Consider the following 22,618-nt stretch of genomic DNA (forward strand, 5'->3'; position numbering starts at 1 on the left):
TCTCACTATCTTACATGTTCTTATTTGTCCCCTCTTATTAATTTCCTCTCTCAGGTAGTGAATGAAAGACTTTTCTCTCTCTCTTCATAAAACTTTCTTTAGGCCTAGGAGTAAAGCAAAGGCTTGGCATAGTCATTGCAGCAGACAGCAGATAGAAATGTACTGGAGGAAGGCAGTGAATAAAAAAATCCCAAAGCATTTTTATTAGTTCTGATAACTAAATTGGTGATAATAACAAAGCATGCTAACCTCTTTGTCCAAACTACAGGTAGCTAGGGAGAGAGGATTTGCAGACCTTCCCGAGCCACAGGTTTATTATAGTGATCCTGGGCAGATCACTCTCCAGATGCACTCCATTTTGCACTGCTGGAAGTACTAACAAGAGTGCTACATGCAGGTGTATTTTCTATAAAGTAGACCATTACCAGCAAAAAGTAAAGGGAAACTACCAATTCACTTAATGCTGAATACCTGTGAGCATTCAGTTGCTGCCACTTCTGGGCACTGATGGCTACATTTGATTATCTGTAGATGCTTATGACCTGCATTCCACGTTGTGACTACCTGATGAGCTGGCCTCCAAAGGGCTGCCTAAGCTCCTCTGTGGGCATAGCTGCAGTGCAGGACAGGCTCACTCTGTGTTCTTTGAGTGAACCACCAAGAGCTGCATCTTATCCTGTCTCTCAGCTTGTGTAGAAGTTTTGGAATCTATAAAGTGATTTTGGATGTTGTTTTCAGGGTGATTTTACAGCCTTGTTGGACTGCAAGAGCAAAAAGACCCTCTCCATGTTTAGAGTGTTTCTTTATTTATAGGTGTCTTTATTTTTAATAACTTCTGATCCAAATTGTCTTAATGTCCTGCAATAACAGAACAGCACAATAACTGTTTAGTTGAAATGAGCCTTCATTGCATAGGGGGTGCTATGTCTGGGCTGTGGTGCTGGGTGAGATACACAAACTGGCCTTAAACGCCTTAGCTGCAGTCTAGCCATTCCAGCACAGCTGTCAGCTTGGATCAATTTTCCCTTCCAAAAAAATGCTGCCATCAGGAGGAACGCTTTGTGGCTGAGCTATCTTGATCCCCCACTACATTTGCAGCAGGGATCTAGACTATTTATATTCTTCAGAAAACAGCAGGAAAGAGCACTCCTGAACTGGGAACCAATGTGCACCCCATTTCAGTTGTAACTCTAATGTCAGCAGGAGTTGGGTAGTCCTCTGAAAGAGTTCCTCATCTAGATGACTGGTGTGGATGCACTGTGGCAAACAGCTGTGGGCTGGTGACCTGTACAGTTCCAACAAAAGTCATATATTTTATTAGAAATTGTGGAGTTTGAAATAAAATTGAAATCATTTTACCTTGCATGATTTTCTGCCAGTTTATGTATTTAAATGCTTCTTCAACAAAGAATGGAGTTCTCCCCAGCAAAGGTAATTAGTAGCTATCAGTGAGCAATACAAAAATGTTTTTCTCATTTTGCTCCTACAAAGAGCACCGCTGTGTATCACATTAACACTGTCTGATAGCAACAGATGACAGCTTTAAAAAAATCCAACAAGAAAATTAACAGTAATGCTTAAAAAATCATCACTAAAAACCTGACCTTGCTAATTGATATTTAGGATGAGCCATCAAATCAGTTCTTTGAAATAGGGCTGGCTGCTGTTCTTACATTATTGAGATTGTGATCTTGTAGACTTGTGATGGTATCAAGCTGTCAATAAATGCAAATTAATGGCCATTGACACACAGTTGCAGAAACAACTACATCTATGCTATCACATCCCCAGGAGTGTCCTTACCATCTACACTGCCTAGTCACTATCCATCCCACTTTGAACTCTTCAGCTGATAGCAAGTGGGGAACCTCAGAGCACCCAGCCTTCAGAGTATTATGGAGAGCTCAAGGAAGCCTGAAGTCAGGCTTCCTTGAGCTCTCCATAAAACAAAACCTACAAAACCACAAGTTTGGCCCAAACTGCAGTTCACAGTGCACCTCAGAGTGACTCCACCTCAATACACAAAACAACACAGCACAAATATTTCACCTTAATAGTGTCAAATGGCTGAGATAGGGACACACAACTTCTCATCTCAGTGGGAGGCTCATCTGCTTCTTTTCAAATGGAAATTGGATAGAAGAGACTACTTATTTAAAACAGTTACATCTGTGCAGAGATCACTGCCTATTCTAGTGTGCTGGCCAGCCAGGAAAAACACTGAGACATGCCTCAAGCAAGGCTAAAGATGGACAGTTTGTAGTTATCTGCAAGAAGGTACAGCATCACCCACTGATGAAAGAGGAAAGCATCAAAGATTCAAACACAGGCATACTCTCAAAAGAGCTCCAAATTAAATATTCAACCTATTCATCCTGTGCCAGCTCTGTTATGGACAGACTCACAGAAACCTCCACTGCCAAGAGTCACCACACAGCTACAGTAAGAGATCTCATGCTAGGGACAGAGCATGAAACCACTGCCATCAAGGGGTAACTATACAGCACTTGATACCACAGCCAAGACCTGCTCTGTCCCTAAAAAAAGATGGAAGAACAATGCTGAGTGGGGCCATGAGAGCAAACTCAGGGGAGAAGGATGGGAGTAGACAGGAAACTAAGAAAAAATTGTTTTCCAGAGAGATGCTGGAAGCTCTCTGGCAGGTGGGGGGCAGGCAGTTGCTTGCTTCCCCTTACATTTTCTTTGTGCTCATGTGAAGTGAATGACTGTTGCTTTAAATCCTCTTTGCTGTCTGTCTCCAAAAAAAAGGATTGAGAAGAAATGCGTATAATTATACACAGAATATTAATCTTCTTCCTGGTGATCTACAACTCTAGCATATTCATCACACTGGAACTGTGCTCAAAAGTATTTTCATCTGATTAAAACCGCTGATTCATCGATGCATGTAATCCTTTCCTAATAGTATGTATATAAATGGCTCTTAACAATTTGCACATCAGTTTTTCCTCATTTTTCATTGTTATGTGATTTTCTTAAACACTGAGTGCAATTCTGAACTTTTATGTTTTGATTGAGCTTTTTGGAGAAGTAAGGTGCAGTGATCTAGGCTACAGATTGAAGAAGCTTAAAAACCTAAACTAAAAATCCGATTTTAGCGCTGGCCACAAATTCCCTCTGTAGCTTTGGATAATTCAGTCCAGTCTTGCCTGCTCTGAGATCAATTCTACAGTCACCTTCAACTCTGGACCCACAATTCTTTTAGGAATTGTGAACAGTTAAACTTGATCACCAGCCATGTACCTTACTATTGCAAACTCTGCCACAGTTCGGGGTACGAAGCTCAGTCTGGCTCCCACGGTACCACGCCTTTCTACACTTCCGCAGAAATTCACATCGGAAGATACTTATACACTCTCACCACAAACGTAGCCATTTGCTATTCTTTGCTTCTGACTCCTTCTGCACCTCCTTCCTTTCTTTGCTATTTATAGGTGGCAGCTTCCCTAGGAGATGAGACAAGGCTGCCAAATGATTTCACAGCAGCGTCCCACCAGGAAGCTTGGGATAAATCTTACCTCTATGCTCATGAAATGGGAATCCAATGCTAACAACTTTTGGTTACAACAAACAGACCATAGATATATGATGCAAACAAGAAATAAGGGCTCATGAGACTTCAAATGTCTGAGAATAACTATCATATCCTTAGGATGAATATTTGTAGCACTCTCAACACCACTCTTGTCAAACCCTTCAAAGCTGGAACCCAGTGCTGTAGGCCAGAGATACTACCAGTTAAAATTCTCACTACTTAAACCTCTTTCCACACGTGTTCACAAAGGCTCAGCAGCAGCCCACTTGCAGCAGCAGCATGAGGCCCTCTCATGCCTACTTTCTCTTGTTCACAGCAAGAACCTGGGTGCATCCCACCCATTCCTTTTCAGAAAGCTGAAATAGTAGCTGTGTTCAGAGCATGTGAAGTGTGTACCTAGAAGACTGATTCTGTGTGGAAATTAATGTTAGATATTTATTTTATTAAAAACAAAGACATGTACTGACCTGCTTTTTGTATCTTACCCTGGTGATTAGAGCATTTCTCCCAAGTTCAGCTCTCTCAGGCTGAGAGTCAAAGCAAGGTCAAAACCACAGCTCCCAAGAGCTTCACTGTTTGGCTGAAATCTCTTCCTGGGACACAAATTCTACATTGGTTGTTAAATGGCAGTCCTGAAATATGCACAGTGTTGTGAGTACTTGAGGAAATAGATCATACTCCAATCCCCAGTTCTCTCCATCTCCTTTTTCTTCAGAAATTAAGCATTTCATGCCAGGAAAGGATGCAGAGTTCTTCAACCCACGTGGAAAGAAATTTGTAAAGGGTTATTTATACATCTGGAATTGTGAGAATCTGGAAATCAGTCTTTCTCTTGTGATAGCTCAGGCAGCTTTGTGCTCACCTGCTGCAAACATTCTGAGTTAATGAACTCCTCCCATATCTTGATCCTGAGTAGTTAAAAACTTGTAATGCTCAGTAATATGATATCCAAGAGTCTTTATGAATTTAACTACTAGGACAAAAGTTTCCATTCTGAATATGCAAATGTCTTCAGTGCCTCTGAAAATTAGATAAAGTGTCTATCTAGTCAGTGCCTAATTTTACAGTTGATGTTCTGAAATGTTTGCCCAACCTCTGTATTTTCTGGTTTTTGTTTGTAAAAATGGAACATTAATACTTAATTGCTTCTCAAAACTTTGTGGGAATTAATGCTTCTAAAGCATTTCAAGAATGAAAAGGACCACATAAACTGACAACTACTGTAATTAAGTATGAATTATTTAAAATGAAAAATTTGTATTGCAAATGAAGTGCTGGAGGAATGTATTGAACAAACCACCAAAAATTTCACAAAAATTACTAATCAAAACACAAGGCTTAGACATCTTGCAGTACCACCTCTTAACAAAGCATTGAACATCAACTGAGCTGTAGCAATTGACCATATATGCACATAGCCTTATTTTGATGGAAAGCAGTTTCATGTGAAATATTTTACCTTGCATTGATTCAGCCAGGAAGGTGCTTATGGTCACTCAGTTAGCACTGACTTAATGAGGAGCCCTCAAAAGTAGTTTCATAGCGACTGCTAGCGACTGACAGCCAGCAGTTGGATCCTCTTTTTGCAGCATCCAGACTTTTTTCCCTTCTAATATTCCCAAAAATAGTTTCTGTGGGGCAGTAACCAATGTGTTATTATATGGACATAGAACAGTTAGGTTTAAACTCCTGTAGGGACATGTGATCCAGTACAGAGAAATGTCAGCATCACCACTGCTACTACTGAACCTATTTGAAAAGGAATGTAACACTTCAGGGAGGGAGCTACCAAGCTATTGGTTTTTGTCCAGTGTACATAGAGCATACAGACCATGACACCTACAAGTGAACTAGAAGCATTGTTAACATCCAACTTTTTAAAGCAGTATTGTTGTACATGCCCTACATCTAATTTTTTTCCCCGCTTCTTTCGTATCTTAGTGTTGAAACACTTAGAGTGAAGGGGATATAGAGTAAATAGCAAGGGTATCTCTTTAACTTTCTACTAGCTTTCTTTCCAAATCAGTTCTATGAACACTGTTTTTCAGTTTAAAATACAATGCAGTAAACAAAGTGATTCAGCTCTTTTGCATTATTGTTAAATTTCTTATTGGATTTTTTAGCTCTTTTGCTATTTGCAAAACAACACCTCTTTTAAAGAACATTTACTGTATGCATATAGGATTTACATTAAATAACTCAAATGACTATATTCTAGGCAAAATATAGATTTTTTGGGAAAGGGAAATTAATAATTAATCTATAATATGGCATAATAATATATTCACATTTAATAACAACATTCCACTAATAAACAGCTAACAATATTCAATATTTCTGAAACTCCCCACCCCCAAGCAGGGGTGTTATTGCTTCAAGTTTTGCAGACATTTGACAAAGTTGTTCTAGTCAGAAAAAGGCCTGATGGCTGGAAAATAGCCAACATAATGTCATTATTGAAGATGGACTCAAGGAACACTTCAGGAAATTATAGACCATTTAGTTTTGATGCCTTTTGGGAGGAGGGAATCTTAAAAAGCGTTTTTGGACATTAAATGGGAACCATTTAGGAAAGCACAGCTTGATGAAGGATAGCTAGTGTTGCCTCAGGAATGAAAGGTCATGCTTCACTACATTCTGAATTTCCTTCAGGTTATACATAATCAGGGGACAAAAAGGTTCCATAGATTTTGTTTTCATTTTCAGAAAGAATTCAGGAAAATTTTAAATCAAGGGCTAATATATTGTACTATGATGTTGGTAAGGGAATAAAATAAGTAATTTCTCTAAGAGGAAAACTTTATTATTTTGAAACAAATAGGTGTAGAGAAACACAGGTATTAATAACAGGGGTTTGAATTTCCACTTTACATATATTTTGTGACAATAGAAATAACAACATTAGGCTATCCAAACCCACATCATTTAAGTCTCAATGGAGTACTTAAGCATGTATATAACTCTATGCAGATGCTGAAGCAGTATTGTTAATATAAGTGGAATTACTCAGGTGCTTTAATGATTTACAGAGGTTCAGCCTCTTCAAATATAAGGTCCTAGAATCCAGATTAAAAAATGGTATTTCTTTATGCAAAAAAATAAATAATTTCTGCAACATGTTCACCAGGAAGCTAATCTGATAATTGCAGCACACAATTTCTTAACCTCTCCCTTCTCTTACCTTTTTAACCTCTACTACTAAGAATTCACTCACAGGTTTCTGATCCATCCAGCATCATGATGCTACCCTCTACAATTTGTTGTACCTCAGCTTGGAAAATTTTGTGTGTTTTAAAATATGAACATGTGGTACCATCAAGATTTTTCAGAAACAACTGAAAATTTTGAGTGTCTCTATGCTTGAACACCAGACAAAGAAACCTTTGGAATATGTGCCCTACAGAAACCAGGTGAGTACTTCCACATCTGAAAATCAATCCCATTTTAAAGACCCAAATTCAACTTGAAAAAATGGAGACACCCAAGACTGCAAGAAGTAACCCTTCTTGAAATCCTTAACTAAGATAAATTGATTAAAGGACCTAAGTTTAATAGTGCAGCGCACACAATAGAAATATATTTTATGATGTGAAATTATGATATTTAGAATACTATAGTATCTGTTCAGTAAGTTTCATTATTGCATCAATTTGCATTAAGTATATCACTACCAAAAGACCCAACTGCATAATATACACTGGAGCAGATTTAGCTAAAAAACTTTCTGCTATTTCTTTCTCTAATCTTTTTCTATTCCCTCTCCAATATCAGTAACGGTTTGAGATTTCAATTTGAATGTCAAGTTTTATGTTGAAAACTTACAGGTGACTGCAGTTCTGGAAATCTTAGGACAAAACAGGATTAGTTTCCACAGAAGCATTCTGGTTTTCATTTCTTTCAAGATGTATGCTACAAGGACCAAATGCTACAGCTAATATGTTATAAACATGTTAATGCCAAATTACCCTTCAAACTCTTACTTTTTCTTGAGTGTCAGATGAGAGAAATCCTAACCAGGATAAACAAGGGGAAGACTGCCAGAATTAAAGGAATGTCAATATGCAGGAAGATTTTAAACAATTATTTTGACAGCACTGATCTGAGAATTCAAACACTCTCCAGATCATGTGCAGTGCTCTGAAAATAAAGCAAGAATACCAGATAGACCTCTGTCTCAGAAATCAGAGGAGGTGTTGCCCTTACAGGAGAGAGTGGAAGAGGAAACAAATGAGCACTTACATAGTACAAAACACATAAATGTTGGGAACAGGATCAAGACTTTGAAGAGGACAAAAAGAAAAAATTATGGGATTTCCAAGGCACCATTGCTAGAAGCCCAACTGAAAAAAAAGTGAGGGTGAGAGTAGTGGGAAGGGGAGGGAAATAGCTCATTTGTGAGCCCAAAATCAATCTCATTGGTATTAGCCATCTCAGTCAAAAAAGCCTGAGAAGAAACCAGACGCTGAGTCACCTGCATTGTTTGGTAGTGGGGTTCAAGCAAACAGCAAACGGTTTTATATGGCCTGGATTGGCCACAGAACATGGAAGCTGAAAGGAATTCTCTCAATAGGATGCCCAGAATCAAAAATCTGTGATGTTGCAAATAGCCCAGAGGATATGACAGAAATTCTGGTGACATTTCTCCCTGAAGCAGTGTGCTCAAGCTGAACCTGTAGCTCTTTAGTTTCTCAGTTTCAAGTGTTTTCTAAGGATGCCTTAAATTCAGATCAGGAGTTACATCAAGTTACTGTAATTGATATTTCTAGCTAAATGATTAAAAATCATGGTCAAGCATGTATTTTCCACCTTTAAGAATGCCTGTCTTAGGAACTGCATATTTAGCTCAGCAGGGACTCTGTCACACACCACCTGTAATTCATTTCAGCATTGCTTTGGACAGACTTCTGAAATACTATGATCATACTGGTAACACCAGCTGTCCAAATCAGTATTTTACAAAACTGAGTTGCTGAATCTTTCTAAAGGTCTGCTTCTTTGGGGGAGGGGGCCCTTATCATCTCTGATCTTCAGTAATAAAATACAGATTTTCAGTGTGGGACTGTGAGATCCCCTCATCTTGCAGTTCCATTCAGTCACATGCCTGTCAGTAGTTCTACAGTCCAGATCCATAGCCAGGCTACTAATTCTGTGCTGTATGTCCCAAGAGACAAAATGATAGCAAGATTACCTCGAAATTCTGCTGAACCTATATCTCTTTAACCTTTCTCTAATCATGAGTTCCTTGAAGGTGAGGATTCCATTGATGTCTTTCTATCAATAATGAAATGAAAAAGACGCTGGCATCAACTGTTTTCCTTCCCTGACAACTAATACATTTGAAGTAATTACATGAGCTTTAGGAAGAAACCAAACTACAGCTATAGCACGTGTAATGCAGACTTTCACTCAAATGATACAATTCTGCTTCCTGATCAGACCAGACAGAAGTATAAATATTGAATATTTCTGAGAATACAAAGCTTGGCGGGGCCAGATGTGTATATAACAAGTGTAACTGTAGCCTCCTGTGATCTGCATGCAGATGTACACAGGAGTATTGAATAATAAGGGAGACTTTTTTCATGTCCTATTGTTTCAGCCTTTTTAGAGGTAGTTTGTTTAATTTCAAAGTTAAATTAAAAAAAAATCTCAAAACATTAAACTTGTCTTTAAGTTGAGGTAGCTTGTGTCTTGGCTACTTAAAGCTGATTGGATGGGTATGCCTGGCAAGCCAGAGCTCACGAGTTCAAGCACTGTAAATTTGTATGCTTTCCTGCACACTACCTTCTTTCAGTAAAGAAGCCCAGAAAGCAAGTTAAAGAATTATTTGTCCAAGTTCTATAAGGTTTTTACTAAAGAAAGATGAAGATTAATCAATGCCTCTATTTTGGGCAAATCAATGTGTAACAAGACTCAGCGGTTTGAACTAAACTCTACATAAATTCAAACTAGAGGACACATTTTTTTCATTTTTCTGATAATAATTGAAACTTATACTCAGCATTTTGGTAGATTTTTTTTATCTCTGGAAATTTTACAATCAAGACTAGCTTTTTTTCTCAAACCTACACTCTAATTTCCAAAAGAATTAATCCCAGGAAAATCTTAGATATGTTATGTGGGAGGTCCAGCTAGAGAATTGCAATAGTTTCTACTGGCTTTATACTATACAAACAAGCTAAGAACCTGTGACTGAATAGTTGTTGCTACACCACTCCTGTTTGGGGAACAAGCATTATGGTCACAATGCTCTTTCAGTGGCAAAGCTCTTTTTAACTGCAGGCTAAAGTATCAGAGCTTAGAAAGAGATTTCTAATTTGTCAGGATCACCCATTTTGGCTCCTCGTATTTCTTTAATAATTTCCCATTTCTTTCTCATTTTCCTATATCTGTGTCACTGAAAAAAATCACAAAAATTATCAACACCTTGGTAAATTCACCCATTTATTTATGATCTGATATATATCTAATATATAATATAATGACAGATCTAATAATTTGTCATGTATAAATCAAGCATTAAATTCTAGTAATTCAGTGATCAATATGTGATTCATGTGTTTTTCCAGGGAGTGAAACTGAAAAATAAGCATTCAGTAATATATCTTGCCCAGTATTACAATTTGAAATAATACTGCAAGAAGCCCATAGCATGAAGAAGATTGACTATCACCTAAGACACAAATCAGGTGTCTCAGATGTCTTTTGATCACAGAAAAGTAATATTTAAAGCTATGCTTCAGTAGTTAAAAACTGGGAAATAAGGCTATTACAGCATTTTCTGGCTACAGAATAAGAAAGTGTGTTCAAGTATATCACTGTATGTAGTTTAAATATCAGTCTTCTGTTCCAAGACTGGTGCAATTTCACCTTGGAGACAGCTTTAAGATAAGGTTTATGCATTAAATCAGCTTTTCTACTTTTCAAAAGCACAGATGTGTCAGGATCTGTCACCCTTTTATCTTTGTGAAGAATGCTAGGCTAAACTGAATCTGATTCTTGAGCAAATGTAAAAACTGATGAGGATGCAAGGGATCCCAACCTTTGTAAACACCGGCATAATCTGCAGAGGGACAAAGAGAGAGAGAAAGAGAATGTGAGACACTGGTGAAAGAATTCACAGTGCTTAGGAGCCCCAATTATGGACCAAGATCCTGTTTGCATTGTTTAATAACAAAGGATAGTTCTTACCCCAAGGCACTTACAATAAATGTGGATTTGAAATTAATTTTCAAGGAATGCGGGGGTAATTGTGTGTGCACTGTGTTTAACATTTGGCAACACACTTTTGGAAATGGCATGTATTAGTGGAATAAAGCCAGCCTGAGCCTGTGTATTGTTAAACTCCATTCAGAAGATAAAAATTATTGTATGATATTGGGCAAAGACATAATCTTTCCATTAATAAATTCCAACTTTTAAATGCATTTCTATATTAGCTATAGAATTTATGCACCTAGCAGTATCTGAATGAGAAAAATAAAACATTTTGCATTCTGTCAGTGAATGACCTTGATAACCATAAGAGAAATTAGAAAATATGTTCTATATTTGTTATGGCAAACGTATTCTCTAAAGTATTACAGTAATCATTTTTAAGATCTCAGTAATTTAACAGTTCCTCAGTTGTTCAAGTACTCTGGCCTTGGATGATTGCTTGAACCTTCACAAACACATTACCTGCAAAGTCTTTTTAAACGTTTTTAATACTTCAAACTCTTTATTTTCCTGAATATATGTTTAAAGGTAGTGTGGTTTATGAAAGGGCAGATGAAGATATTTAATGATATTTCATCCAACAACTGAAGTAAAATGAAACTATGTCCAAACACAGTGTTTACTCTTCATTTTTATGAAAATTTTTTTATTGTCTTCTTCAACAAAAGAAAAAAGTGAGCTCTCACATTGAGCAGGAAGTACCATTGTTTCACTCATAGGCTTGGATCTAGGCAATAAATTCTCCACCATTAGACCCCATAACTCAGTTCTTTTCAGTGCTGGTAATGGATGAACTTGTCTCTATCTCACTACAAAATCATTACAAACAGGGTACATCACTGCTGGCACCCTTGGGATATTGCCATTCCCTTATGTACCAACGATCTTTCTGATAGCAGTAATGTTTGGCAGAATGCTTTGGGAATTTTCAGTTCTTTCCCATGTGTTTTTTCCTCCCACTATCCACCCCTTTCTGTGAGCTGATCTTGTGAAGCTACTCAAAGAAATATCATTCCTCTCCAGACCTCCCCAGCTTATTTCACCTAGAGCATTGCAATCAGCTCCAATGTTTCATGCAGACAATGAAATAATGTTACCTATGAAACTACCAGAGAAGCACAAAACTTGTAGAACATAAGGCTTCGGCTCCATTTCTGGTCTCTGAAAGTGTCAGTCACAGTGCACACCATGCCCAGAACTACCTCTCACATTCCTACTTTCCATTGTTCCCTGAGCTATTTCAAATTCTTGTATGATGCAAACCTCCTTTTTCCAAAATTGTTTCCTATGTAAGCCAATACCTGGTTTCTTTCTTCCTCAGATTTCTTCCTCCCCTTCAGTCGAGGTTCCCAATCTCCCACTTCTTGCACATGTCTGCATGCAGAAACCAGCAGCATCAGGCCAGAAGAACTTGTATCTGCACCGTTTATGGGTGTGTATCTGCAGTATCTACGGAAAAGTGCATCTCCCTCTGGGACAGTCACAGGATGGTGCATATATTGGATCACAACACTTCTCTAATTTGTGACCTCAGCCATCAGAAAGCAGCTGCTGGACGTATCTGAGCCCTGTCAAGAGGAAGACAGTTTCACAGAGCTCAGAATGACATAATACTGCACTCGCAAACTCCAAAAGCCAGTTCTTCTCTCCTAGTTGTTACAGGACTCCAGGATTTCCTCCTTGGCTCTAAAGATTCATCTTCCTTCCTCTACTGGAGTCTGTCAGCAAACCTGAGCAGATCTCCCAAAGACTTTCTCTGAGTATAAGTGATTATTTATATATCCTTATATTTATAGGTGATATATAGAGTCTATATTTTCCCAGTGCCTTACATCCTTAAGCTCATCCTTTGCATCCACAGCAGAAAATGCTGGAAGTACTTCTTCTGAGCATTCACAGAGTAAGACTTCCTCTGATTTCTGCCTTCCAAAGTATTGTGTACTTGAGTACACTCTAAAATTTCCCAGAAGTACTTCCAAAGGTTGTGCAAGGCTGTGATTCAGAGAAATGGTGCTGAACATCTATGTCAGAAAGTGAGCTGTGCTCAGCTGTGTACATTGGCTCAGCTGTTATGCAGACACCTGGCAGACAGAGACCTTCAGCTGCCATCTGTGCTGCTTGTATTGTGCAATCACATCTCTGTAATCTAAGAGTAAAAATGGAGGGGAAGGAGTAGCAATAACTCTGGAGAAAGGAGAGAGCAGTAAGTTTCATATAATCTCTAATATCAAGAAGTGTAGGTCACGGAGCAGTTGATTTTGCTTGCCACAAAAGCAATTTTCACAGTAGGTGATATACAAAATTATCCTAGACACATTCATTTTTTTAGAATAAATGAGGAGAATTACACACACATAAAACTCTTGTCATATATAGGGCAGTAACAGTCATTATCAGAGGAACTGTCAGAAGCCTTCTTCCAAAGAATCCTTAAGAGACATCACAAGGGGAAGTTGTTAGGTTTGTGTAACCTGTGGAGGGTAATAAATTTTGAGTGAGACTATTGGTAGCTACTTTTTACAGCAGCACTCTACTTGCTGATAACTATCCCTTACCTTCTCCCCTAAAATGAAAAAAAAAAAAAAATTAGAATGTCTACTGGCAAGAGGAGGTTTTATTCTTTACTATCTAGCTCTGTATTACATGGTCAGGAGCACATCCCAATGCCAGAAATTGAAGACATGGGAAAGCAATGGTGCAGAAGCAATGTAGTACAGTGGTGGTCTCTTCATGCTTTTTGGGCTAAAAGGCAGGCAACCAAAGGCCCAACTAGACTGACAGTTCTTGCAGTTAACTTAACCTCTTCCTTACCTTCCCAGCCTTTCACAGAACTCCTCAGAGCTTTCCAAGTTGAGCTGGCTTCTCTCAATATTAAAAGGTTTCAAAAAAGGGTCTATGTGGAATAATAGGGTAAATTAGAAAATTAATTTACACAATGGCAATCATGCCTTCAGCTTTTGTAATTGGGCTTTTATTATCAGGCCTTTTCATATGTCTTTTCCTTAGAGGTAACCTCATGTCTGAGAGCTAAAGCAGTTCCCCTATAGACAGCCCTCTGCTCCCCAGATGCTAGATACACATTAGCTAAGAAATGATTTCTCCTTTAATTTTCATCTCTGTACCTCCGTATTGGTTTCTGTCCTTGCTTTTGACCGGGTTTAGATGAATTATATGTTTATTGTTGTATTTAGAAACTTTTTTGAACAATATGTATATTGTTCAAACTCATGTATACTAATATGAATATATATATATAATTCATATTAGAAACCCATGTATACTAATATGGATATATATATAATTTACTTTTACTTGTTGTTTACAAATTACTAATCTTCTGACCAAAACCAAGCTCTTCCTACATTTTAGCACATGTAGGAAGTATGTAATGCAGTAAGATTATACTTTAGGATTATACTTCAACCTATTCTGCACTTCTACAAAAATTTAAATAATATTTCATAATCCGTTATTTCTTTTTTTTTACATAGTTGCTAAGGAAACGTGCTGGAGTTTGTGATTCAGTTTTACTCAGCTGACTGTTTATTACATTTTAAAAATAAAAGACTTACAACATTAAGTTGTATTTATTATTTCTATAACCTCTGCAATTCTCCATGGACTTCTGTGTAAGAGACAAAACTTGATGTTTTGGATTGCCTTTTCTCAGAGGAGATGATGTAGGGGAAGGTAGGTAGCATTAGACAGTAGTTCTTTAGGTGCCTTATTGCTCTTCCAGAAGACTCAGATGTTGGGAGAATTTATCATCTGTCAAATTTCCTTTGTTTTGCTAGTACATCTCCTCCCTCCTGCATGATTAGCCCAACATTTGGCATCATTCTTTGCTGACACCTCTCTCCTCATCCTATCCCCATCAGGAGAAGCAGCAAGCTCCCCATGGTGTGACCCTGCTGTTGTGTACTGAAGTATCTCCTATCTTACTTCTTCTCAGGCAAGCTTGGGAAGCATCTCTATTGCATGCTAGGCCAAGCACAATCAGCTGGGAAGGTTTTGCTCCCTGTGCTTTTCACCCTGCCATTTGTGCCTTCAATTCCTCGTGTTCAAGGGTTTCTGTGTATGCAATACATTTCAGTATTTATTTTAATGATTCATTAATATTTTAAAACACAAACCTCTCATAATCATAGAATTCCATAGTTTATTTAGGAAGCCAGGGGAACATCAAATGTCTACAGATTGTAGTTTCACCACATGCAGACTATTCTGAAGATATAATTTTCAGGGTACCTCAGTCACTTCAGTAACTCAAACTTGCTGCTTCCATTGAATTGTGAAAATAGTATGAAAGCATGAAGTGGTTATTAAGTTTAATGTTTTTGTTCACCTAGTTTACTGCTTTTCCATCTACCCTTTACTTGCAGAGGACTTAAGATAGAAGCTAAAGGAAGCACACTTATCCTGCTGTTGTCTATTTAGCTTTCATTAAGTAAGTTGGTGCACGGTTCACACTCATTCTCAAAACCAGCCCATCATCTAAAAGTATTTACGTAAGACTCTCTGCATTATATACCAACCTCTGCAACACCAGTATTAACTACTGACATCTGCCAAGGCTGACTAGTAAGTGCTTTACAGTATCAATTCATCCCAAGCAAAAAGCATGTTTGAGTGCTGCAGTGCTCTTGTTAACACCAATAAGAAGTATCAGAGCTCATATGACACCTAGCAGAAATTAGTACCCACATTCAAAGAAAAGCTTTTGTTATTTTCCAGAGTATTATGTGGACTTTATTGAGATGACTGCATCTGACACCTGCTGTAATATAAAATGCAGCTATAATTAGCCAACTGATGCTCTCCACAGTTTAGGTCGAATCCCTTCTGTGGGAATTATGCTTTAAAATATTCAGAACTCCAAGTGGCTCTCATTACATTTAATTTTTACTTAGAATTAGGTGGTCTAGAAAAAAAATTTAGGATTGTAATAGCCCCCCGCTGAATGCCACACAGCAACGTGAAAACCCATAGATTTTTTTCCAAATAAAAAAATGAGAACAAGCAGACTACACTACAGCCTTCAATTGAAGTCTGGCTTTGCTTAATTGTACTTTTTGCACTCATCAGTCTCTCCTCTTCAGAGCAAGCTACAAAAATTGCCTGAATAGCCAAAGAAAAGTTTCCCACAGTCACTGGTCACAGAAAAACACCATTGTCCTTCCTCACAGTTTGATGGACAACATTTCTATAAATGGGTAGCCAGTCTGTCAATGGTACCCTTGCTGAAAAGGCAAAAGAAGAGAACAGATTCTGCCAATATCTGACAAAGCATGTTAACACATAATCAGGCATTCACTAGTCAGGCAGCTGCCCCTGGGACCTTCATAACACAGGTGCCTTTAAGCCATTTCCTATTCACAGATAAAGGAAACAAGCAGCAGATACCTGGGAAAGGAGCAGTCTATTGTCGCCTGTCAAATGTCCATCTCCTAGGCTGCCTGTATAAAAACAGAAAAAACACAAAAGAAACTTCAGCCTGAATTGCTAAATTATAAAACAGCAAAATACTCTCCAACTCCATAACTTTAATCTTCATTTAAATAATAATTTAAAAGGTTACTAAAGGAGAACCATTTATAAGATGTACCTTCTTCATTCTTTTTCCTGCATCAAACTGAGCAAAAGACCAGTCATGTGTCCGAGGCCAACAACTAGAATAAAGTCAGCAGTGGCTATCCCTGGACTGTCACCTTCACTCTCTGCAGCTTTGGTATGGTTCATCCATGCCTAATCTGCTCTCTGCTTCACCCAGCTGAGATTATTAAATTAATCTTTAAATAGAGGAAACTGGAATTTTCTGAGGGAGCAGTTTAGTGTGAATAAAAGTCAATTAAACTGCAGAAAAAGACTCTTTCCCTTTTTTTTTAAACAACTTAGTGAGCCTAACAAACAAGTGATATTTCATAGTCTAGGTTACCTAAAGGCCACTAAGCAGAGTGACCATTTCAACAGTGAATAGATCATGATAAGACAACAACAGCATTAAGTAAAGGAAAAGATTTGTATTTTGTGATGGTGCAAAAGATATCTATTTCATACACTCAGAATATTAAAGGCTACAAACTATAGTCCTAAGCAGGCACTCAGTTTATATTTAAGTAACTGCATTTCTTTTTCATGGTAATTAAACACACTGCCTGTGTGTTTAATGTTAAACACATGAAAATGCTTTATCTAATTCTATGGAAGTTCTTGATGGAAGCAATTCATTGAAGCAATACCTAGAAAATGGTTTCAGAGATGCATCACAACAACTGGAATTGCCCTCATTTTGTTGGAAAGCTCCTGCAGGTAATGCACTGTCTCTGAGAACATAAAAGGCTGCAGTGCAGCACAAAACACTTGAAGCAGAGATGGAATACTGCATGGTATGAACAAATAAGTGTGCAAAACTCTTCTGTACACTTCCATATGAAACAGCATTGATGTCTTGCTTTCTCCTCAAGCATGTTTCCCAAAGAGTCTAGTTATGATTTTTCACAACTACAATTCTCTTAGCAGATCTACTCTTTCATATAGGCTATGTGTGTGCATGTGTGTATGTATATATATGTATCTATGTATGTATGTATATATTTGTATGCTCCAGCAATAAAGTTATTCAAATGGAATTCACAGTAATATTGAAATTAAGAGGAAGCCAAGAATTAATAAGATTAAGTTAAAATTCAATATGATAAAATGTAATTGAAAATAGATTTATGACATCTTTTGTCATTTTTTCTTGGTCAATTTTCAGAGTTCTGTAGTATGAGGTCTCCTAGCACTGCCCATACCTGTTTAGTTTAGGTACAGTGACACTTCTCAACTTTTTAGAAGGTCTGCTTTTTCTCTGTTGAATCAGTTTCAGGTCATTATCAAATTTACAACCTAGGCCCAGTCTTGTAAAGGCTTTTACCCACAGGCTTAGCTTTATGCACATGAATAGTCCTTTAGAATTCATTAGAATGATTTGTGCACAAAGTAAGCAGGTGCATGGCCAGCTTCACTGAAAGTTTGGGACCCAAACTTCATATTCCCTATTAACAAATGCCAATTCTGCTTTAGAAAAATATTGACAGTGTAAAGATGAGTGTGATCCTTTGTTCATTTACTACAGTACAAATAACTTTATAGTTAATTTATGTCCAAAAAGGGCATTATGTATTTACCCATAGAGGAAGTCAAAGAATACTGCAGGTGGAATGAACAGAGAAGGATATATCCAGAGAAGCTTACAGGATTCAGGTACCTATCTTAATTTTTCTTATGGATATAAGAATGCCTTAAGGCTAATTTGAGAGGCTCAACACAACTACATAATGCAGGCAGGCCCCTCATGTCAACTATTATTCCACAAATCTCATATCTAAACTAGATCTGGATCTGGCTTTTGAAGTCTGCCAGGGGGCTGCCAGAATATGGAATGATCGATCAGACCAATAATGACAGATGTGGTCTATTCGATGATAGCTGTCTAGCTACTGGGGTTTTGAAATTTATAAGGTGAACTGTTGAAGCAGGAGATAAATCTAAATTTTAGCAATATAACTGTTCCACAGAAAAGGCTAAGAAGACTGTAATGTTTAGAAAAGGACTTGGCTCCCAGATAAGCTATGTGAAAAGCTTGTACATAGCACAACTGAAGAATCCTGTTTAAAATATTCCTAAGCATCCATCACTATTATTTATTTTTAAATAATAGTCAGATTATACTAATAAAGATGCAAGCCACAGCTCTTAAAATCAAGCAATCAGTAATCAAAGAACGCCAATAGTTAAATTTTCTCTGAAATAAATATGCTATATTCCTGTTTCCCTGTTAAATATAGATTTTCAAGTGTCCCGTTAAACTTGAGTTAAATATATAATACGTACAGCATGTACATATTAATGCAATGGAAAATTATTAATTTTTAGTCTGTCTTCAGGTATGAATGCTTAATTTCACAATGTTTGTGTCAAATTACTGACAGTTTGCAAAAAGGGGAAACACTGTGATCATAGACACCTACTCTGCAAGGCACCTTCTACATTTTTATATGATAGTCTTACAAGAAAATGATAGGAAGATTTATAATCAAATCTTTCAAAGTAGCTGTAGAAGCCTAGAATTTGCAAACACAGAATAATTATAATAATGGTTCACTGACTTCCTAAGAAGAGCTGTTGAGCTAGGACTTGCAGGGATCAGTTCTCAATCCCAAATTATATAACTGAGCTGAAGGATTTTGTACAGAGTGCTAATCATATTTGCAGATGGCAGCAAGAAAGGAGGCAGGTATATAGAATTTAAATATGTTATATGATTACTAAACAAAACAATGAAAATAAAGACCAAAGTAAGGAAGAGCATGAAGCAATATTAGAAAATCACAAGGGTAAAAAAATTAGGAAAGGAAGGGTCGTGGGTATATGTGCAAGCCAGGATAGTGACACAAAACAGAATTCAGGCAACAGCATCACAAATGTTAGGAATGATCAAATTACTGCAAGTCACAAATGTAAGATACTTAAAGGCTTCTTGGTTTGCCTTTTTTCTCTAATGACAAATACATCAGGGCTGTATTTCCACCAAGACATTTTGCACAAATCCCATTCCAATTCTGTCTGAACAGGGCTTTCTAAACTTTGATAAAGTGAAAGAAACACCAAAAGGTCAGCAGAGACATTTGCTTTGAAGGAATGCAGCTCCTATTGGAGAGCCAGATTTGCAATTCAGAGCCTTATTTGATGAAGTTAATAAGCACATGACTATGTTTGAGGGATGCAGTCTGAAGGTTTTTTCAGCTGGGCTAGTGCTTAAAATTAGGCACCAGCTTAAATATCTTGTTGAACCAGGATCTATAAACTTGGATGCAGCAATGCCTTTTCCTGAGTACTTGGGAAGCAACAGAAATGAAGTGCTCTTAATTCTGAAATTAATGCTTGGAAAAATAAATAAAAGCTTTTCTTTTGGAGGGACTTGGTCATTTCCTATTTTATCCTATTTATTTAATGAGTACAGTACTATCAATTTTATTTTTATAACTGAGATAATTTAGTGCAGCACTGATAATCTGAGTATTAGGAAAAACTATATTTACAGCAAGGTGTCAAACTGAACCATTTTCCTGGGGCTTTGGACAGAATTCAGAGTATTGTTTTTATCTTTGAAGTTCCAAATTATTTCAGGGGTTTTTTTTGGGTTTTTTTGTTTTTTTTCCAAAGCATCGCCTCTTTTGCCTTTCTCTGCACTACAGCTGACATAAGCAGAAGTGCACAGCATGAGCTTTTCAATTCAGGAGAAAAATCTGCTTATATGTTACACAGCTTCCTTAGCTCAGCACTTCACTCTTTGGCACAACAAACCTCAGTGACTTGTACATTCTGCCAAGCACCCACCTTTCTTTGGATATTAGTTAGAGACAAAATTAAAGTGTGAGTTCAGAAATTATGGTGCTGTAATATTCAGAAGAAGAAAAACTGCTAGCAATTATGACAGTGGTGACCAGTGAAGAGAACTTGTGTCAATTTATTGAGGTTTACTGTGATTTTAAATTGCTTAAAGGCACCTAGACTTGGAAAGAGGTGAATATGTTCATCATTTTACAAACAAAATTAAAAGAAGCAATAGTCCAAAATCAGAAGAAATTAGTTTTCCATTTCAAAATAATTTTACTCCAACCACAATATTTGATATTAAAGAACTTAGTGGATTTGCACTTATATTTTTCAAGGTGGTTTCAGTGGGAGAGGATTTTATATGCCTCAATGATCCATTCAGGGATCAAAGCTGCAGAACATTTAATATTATCATGACTACTCCATCCCTGAGTGCTGAAAGCAACTCCAGATTACTCCCTCCCTTGTTTGTCATATTATTAAAATATCTGGACATTACTGCCAAGTTAGACCTATTTAAAGCTTCTGATTCCTCTTTCTAAAGAAGTATCTCTCTCTCTCTCTCTCTGGCAAGCCACTTCTTGCCAGTTTTCTATAAATTTATTCCAAATTACCAGTATCTTTCCAGCAATGAGAGCTTCCAACATTTTATTGCTTCACCAGCTTTAGTGAGCATGCCATGTAATTTCCTCTGTCTTTGTGGAGGCCTGGATTTACTGTGGCTAGCTTTACTTCCAGAGGCGATTACAAGTGAATTCATTTTTACTGTGCACAAATTCCAGTGAGCATATAATCATCTTCTGGAACAATTCTGCTCTGGACTGTCTCTTCCATTAGATATGAAGGTATAATATCTTTGCCTTAGCTATATTTGCACATTCTCCCCTCTATGTTCATTTTCTCACATGCTCTCATTTTCCCAGTCTTTTAAATCACCTTGGATTATTTCTGTTCTCTAAATGTTTGTTTAATGCATTGCATAATTTAATCTGTGAAACTTCAGATGATACCAAATTTATTCAGCTAGCAGCTGCAACCCAGATCAAGGTCTTCTGAGACAAAGCAAGTAGGAATAAATCTTTCCCCATAGGAATCATTACTGTTTCTCTAAGAGGAGACATTTGCAAACAACAGGAAGAAGGCCAAGATCCAGTTTCTCCTTCGTAAAAAAAAGGTGGGCATCAACAACTTTACTGACTACTTCATGGTCTTTTGTCTACTCTTCTTGTAATGAGCACTGAACAAATAATGGTGTATCACCCCCGCTGTCTCTCTGAAATCATCCACATTCATTAAATCTCCCTTATAGTTCCGTATATCTTTCTGATATTTATATGCTTATATATTTATTTTTCATTTGAAATGTTTTTTACCCCAAAACAACCTCTGGCTACAGGTAAAGATAACATGTTTGAAAGTAAAGGAAAGATCTTATGTCTCCCAGTTAGGAAAGCATTGCTAAAGTAGGACACATCTGCTTCATGACTCCAGGAAAGCTGGGATCTATCAGGTAGCTGAGCACTCATCACTTGAAGTTAAAAATTGGTTCAAATGCCTGGACGTGTTCTTTTTATCAGGCCATTGGGAATTCATTCAGGAGAAACTGTCACCTCTGACACTGAGAAGCAAAAAGCAATGCCAGGTTGTTACATCTGTGCTCCATATTCTGCTCTGGCCAGCAGATCCCTTCTGTGTTAGTTCAGTGTTGTAGTGCTGGTGAGGAAGGGGAAAGGGCAATGTGTTTTCCTTTATTCTTGAAAGCTTCATGATTTGATCCAAATGACATTATTACATTTGACAGGGTTGCTTCAGCTGCCTGTCCAGAGACAAAACTGCAAGAGGCAAGATTGGTTGAAGCAGCCCTTGGTCACAAGCTGGAATTACTATAGTTGCACAGAAACGCAAAATAAAATTTCGCAAATTTTCTTAACTACCATATTATGCGCATGTGTTCAAAATGTTATTTGATAAGAACTGTGTGTTTTCAGGAATTAAGTAAACTTCTATGTGTTTCAGAGCTTCTAAAACACAAACACATCCTGCCGTAAGTATTTCTGAATCCAAAGAATGGTTCTCATCAACTGAATCCAAGCAAATGCCATCTAGTTCACTCTACATAAAATATTTTTGCAAAATGCAGACATCATGCAATATATTTGTAACCATTAAACACTGAAGTCCTCTTTGGAACTAGTTTTTCTCTGGAACTGAGCAGAGCTTTCTCTGCTTGAGTCTCCTCAAATGTTGTGGGTTGCTGGTCCTGAAAGCCTTGTTTAGTAGCATTTATTTTCATTATATCAAGGTATGTCTTATCTGAAAAAGAACCTCCAAAACATCAGTCAAATAAATTCATCTGCCTTTCTAAACATTTTTATTTAAGAATGTTTCAACTTTTGTATATACAATTGCACTCATCATTTTTCATGGCAATAAAAAAAATGGGGGGTAGAAGGTCAGGGAACT

This window comes from Fringilla coelebs (assembly GCF_963513975.1).
Source record: "Fringilla coelebs genome assembly, chromosome: 6".
In the NCBI taxonomy this organism is placed as follows: Eukaryota; Metazoa; Chordata; class Aves; order Passeriformes; family Fringillidae; genus Fringilla; species Fringilla coelebs.